Genomic DNA, 5,000 nt, shown 5'->3' with positions numbered 1-5,000 from the left:
CGCGGCACGCAAGAACAGCCCAAAAACAGGCAAAAACAGCCCAAAAACGGGCCAAAACTGGCCATTTTTGGCTGAGCGAGCGAGCAGCGAGCGGCGAACAGCGAGCGAAGCGAGAGGCAGCACCGTCCCTGCTATACGAAAGCCCCATCCAGCCCTGTGCCACCCTGACACGGACTTAGCTGGTTTTGCCTAAGTCGTGCGGCACCCTTGCGTGTCCGTCCGCAAAGGTCAGCCTCCCCGAAGCCTCCCATTGTCCCTTAGGACCATCAAAAGAGAGAACGGGTTAGAGAGAACGCCTCAAACGAGATCCACAAGCAAACATGTCCGAAAAACACTTCATAGACAATGCAAATTACAAACAGACTTTACAAGCTCTGAACAGTGGCACAACAAAGGGTAAAATGGTCCATTACAGACCGAGAAGCTCTCTCACGTGTCCACATGACACAACCTTTATTTACAGCCTAAAGAGGCCACCAACCCAACTAAAATGGGACTTATAAGCCTTCGGCCGCCCCTTTACATTCTGTACAGGGCATGAACATGCCAAAAGACACGGACACACATAAGCATTACATCCAACGTCTTGTTGAGAAGTTTGTCCGTGACATTCTCCCCCACTTATCCCTTCGACGTCCTCGTCGAAGCCTTTGTGAACACTGCAACTCTTCGCCTTTGCTGAGTCTTCAATCTTCTGCTCCAGCTGCAATGCGCCTCCTGGCTCCCAGCTGCTCTCCGCTGCTATTTTTGAGTAGTCGAACTTTGATCCGCCATGCTGCTTCAACTCACCAATGACTCTGACTGTGGTGTGGGGTTGGCTGAGTTGTGTTGATCCTTGTTGATTCCTGCGGATCTCCCAGATGAAGGAAAAGACCATCTTTACTGCGCCAGTCTCTCAAAATTCCCACATGCTGCTTGAACTGGGTGGATGCTTGTTGGAGCTTTAACGAGCATCGCCTCGCAAACTTCTGAAGTTTTTGGGTCCTTCCTCCACAAAATCTGCCCATTGACTCTTCTTTCAGTTAGTTGTCACATCCAAGTAGGTTCGCATCACTTCCGCTTTCGATTGGCATTTCGTTGGGAAATGAAGCGGACAATCTACTCTCAGTAGCACTGATCACCGTTGGTGAGGATTTGACAACTATTGTCTTCCATTATCTTCGAAGGGTCTTTGAACTTGTGCAGAGCTCCTCTGCTGGATAGATAAGAGAACCGGGGTACTCGGTTTCGCCCATTCTCTTAAGAGTTGAGAAGGCAAAGGTTACTTGACTTCGCCCGCCTCCTCGAGGTTGTACTTCATGCATCGAGCTGGTTACTGGCCTTCGCCTGCTCTTTGCTCACACTTCTGAAGCACTTGAAGTGTTTGCACTCCTTGCATTGAGTTAGTTACTGTGATTCACCTTCTCAATGCCATCGAACTTCTGAAATGCGAGAAGTTTTCACCCCAACTTGGAGTAATTCTCTGATAGATGAGGTCGCCTCTGGGATTGTACCGTCTTCTCCATCAACCCTGCCGCCTACTCCACTGAGTAGCAAAGGTACAGCACCGCGTACTGCCAGCTTCGTTCCTTGGTCGTGCACTCTTGCATGACCCGAAGTCCTTCACTTACGGCTGTCTTGATGAGAAGCACACTGACACCGGTCTTACGAAGTTCCTCGGCCTCTGCCCTTCAGCCTTGTCCCGGTACTTGGAGATTGCCTCTGCATGCTCCACCTCCTCGGCCCCTTTCACGACCAAACGCTCTCCCTCCGTGAGAGCAAGGGATCAATGACTTGCACGGAAGTCCCGCCTCTGCGGTACCATGGCGCTGCAATGCCCATGGCCCTACTATCCGTCGCCTCGCATCTGCATCCCTTTTCTTCACGATCAGTAGACATGTCTCTGTGGCACTCCTCTGAGTCCACCTCCATTCTAACTGATTGCTTGACTTTGGGTAGCTAAGTCCCTCTGGACTCATCGTCGCTTCCTCGCCCCTTTCGACCCCCTGCTCCAACACCTCCGTGTTCTCCAAGCAGTCTGTTTGGTCGATGGAAAGACAGACTGCAACTCCCATGCATGGCCTCTGCCATTGCATTGTAGGGTTTGCACCGATTCTGTTCTCCATAGCTTCCTTGGTAACAACGTTCGCTTACTCGGCCTTGTCCTCTGACTTGCCGGGCTCCCTTAAGCGAATATGAGCTCTGGAGCAGTCCAACTCTCCAGCTGCTTCGATCATACCTCTGCATGATCAAGTCCCTCCCATGGGACTCCCTGGTACTTGCATACGAACAAAACCCTTGGTGGAACCTAGCCCCCATATGCTGATGACCAAGGTTTTCATCCGATGCAAAATTCGGTGCACGCCCGGAAGACCCGCCTCTGCGGTACCATGGCCTTCACTCCTTGAATCCATAGCCCTTCTTGCCGTCGTGTTGTTCACCAAAGCGGAGCTCCCAGTAGCTCCCGATCATACCTCCATATGATCTCATCCCTCACGGGACAAGGTCGTGTGTATCGCATTGCCATCGAACTGTTCCACCACGATCCGCTGCACCATGTCGCCTCCTGGTGACATCTCCATTGCATTCTGATCCTTGTGGAATAAACTCGAATTGTGAACCCTCCGCTGTGTGGCCTCTGCCAATACATCGCAGGGTCTCCTCCACCTTCGATTTTGTTCGCTCCTTTGGCAATCGATCTTCATCCACCCACTCTTGGGTCACACCTAGATGAAGCACCGCTCTAGGACAGTCCGTCGCCTAGTAGCTCCCGAAGTCCACTGACTTCACTGTAATTTGTGCACCATTGTCTGGATCCTGGGCCTCTGCCCCTACCAGCACAATCTCCGCTGCGCACCGCTTCCTTCATAGCAACTCGAATGGCAACACTGTGGCATATTCTTCAAGAGTACCCGCCTCTGCGTCCTCTTGCCCCGTGTTAAGGCCTTCTGAACCCAACTTCGCCTCTGCAAATTGAGTCGCCTTAGTTCCTCCCTCAAATGCTCCTCCGAGATAAGGTGCATGTGCCCCGAAGCTCCCTTCGTCTTTGGCACCATGCAAGATGAGTCCGCTCCGTCGGAATGAAGGACCCATGGAACAACATGATCCTGCTCTTGCCTCTGCAAGAGTTCATGTCCTTGACCTCTGTCTAAGGAAAGCACTGTGCCTCTGCTCCATGTTCCAACTTCTCTGCTGGCTCCCTTCATGCGGCTTGGGTACTTCGCCAAGTTACACCCAAGTTGTTCCGCTCCTCGTTTTTGCATTGAGTTGATGGTGGCCCTCGCGCCCACCATTCCACGGGTCAGCCCTCCCTTGAGTCCGATCTCCACATCGACTCCAAGTGTGCCTTCATTTGTGTTGCTCCCCCACTTGATCTCGCAATGCATCCACCAATGCATTCTCTCAAGCAAGATCATGCGGCAACTCCTCGCTGCTTGCTCGGTCCATTGAGCTTCGTGGAGTTGTTGTTTGTGAGGTACTCTTCCTCAACATGTGAAGTCCGTCTCACATGATTCTCCCTCTGGAGTGCTGAGACTTATCCCGTTGGAGCAACATCTCTCTTCGTTTCGGAGACCACCATCCCCTTGGACTACTCCGATCTGCTAAACAAACTGTGCATTGTTCTGCCTCCTGCAAACGCACTTGCTAGATTACGACTCCCCGTCAATACAGCCCCCACTGCATCCCTCAAGGTCTAGCAACATGCTGAACTCATTGCACACTTCAGCCGCCTACGGACGTATCCTTCACATGCCGAAGAGAAAGTTTCAATGCTCCATGGTGCCGAGTCTCGGCCGCCTTGGGATGGCCACGAACATTCCGTCGTCCGCATACAAGCCCATGCATGAGTACCAAATTCTTCGAGTTAGCAATTCCCCTCACCTCTGTGAGCTTTGCAAAACTCTTTTGGTCGTTGAGCAACTCATTCCACCTTGGATGGTCTCATTCTTGCCAAGCGCCTCGCTTGCCTAGAGCACCATCAAGTATAGTTGTCAACGTTGAGCCGTAGCTCAAACTCAGCCATCCCAACCTTTGTGCGCTCCAAATTCTTCCAAGCTTGCCTGTTCTCGTGGTGCCTCTTGCGCGAAGGGTTGGCCATTCCTCTGAATGCCAATCTCGGATGCCCGCTCCTCTGAGCGACTCCTTTCCCTACATCTCCATGCCCGTTTTCCCTCAAACGGTCGCGCGTGTGCTGACTGCCCTCAACGCAGCCCCGCTAGGTCCCCCACGTTTGCATGTCAAGTGTTTCTATGAGTGCTTGTCCCGCTCTGATACCATATGACACGGACTTAGCTGGTTTTGCCTAAGTCGTGCGGCACCCTTGCGTGTCCGTCCGCAAAGGTCAGCCTCCCCGAAGCCTCCCATTGTCCCTTAGGACCATCAAAAGAGAGAACGGGTTAGAGAGAACGCCTCAAACGAGATCCACAAGCAAACATGTCCGAAAAACACTTCATAGACAATGCAAATTACAAACAGACTTTACAAGCTCTGAACAGTGGCACAACAAAGGGTAAAATGGTCCATTACAGACCGAGAAGCTCTCTCACGTGTCCACATGACACAACCTTTATTTACAGCCTAAAGAGGCCACCAACCCAACTAAAATGGGACTTATAAGCCTTCGGCCGCCCCTTTACATTCTGTACAGGGCATGAACATGCCAAAAGACACGGACACACATAAGCATTACATCCAACGTCTTGTTGAGAAGTTTGTCCGTGACAACCCGGGGGGTTCCAGGGTGCTGAGATGGCTGACGTTTTGCTCCGCTCTCGACGGTCACCGCGCAACGCAAGAACAGGCCAAAAACTGGCCAAAACGGCCCAAAAACGGGCCAAAACTGGCCATTTTTGGCTGCGCGAGCGAGCGGCGAGTGGCGGACAGCGAGCGAAGCGAGAGGCAGCACCGTCCCTGCTATACGAAAGCCCCATCCAGCCCTGTGCCACCCGGGGGGTTCCAGGGTGCTGAGATGGCTGACATTTTGCTCCGCTCACGACGGTCGCCGCACCACGCAAGAACAG

Source organism: Musa acuminata, unplaced genomic scaffold (assembly GCF_036884655.1).
Source record: "Musa acuminata AAA Group cultivar baxijiao unplaced genomic scaffold, Cavendish_Baxijiao_AAA HiC_scaffold_1136, whole genome shotgun sequence".
Taxonomy (NCBI): Eukaryota; Viridiplantae; Streptophyta; class Magnoliopsida; order Zingiberales; family Musaceae; genus Musa; species Musa acuminata.
The sequence above is the reverse complement of the archived record's forward strand: the minus strand, read 5'-3'. Positions refer to the sequence as shown.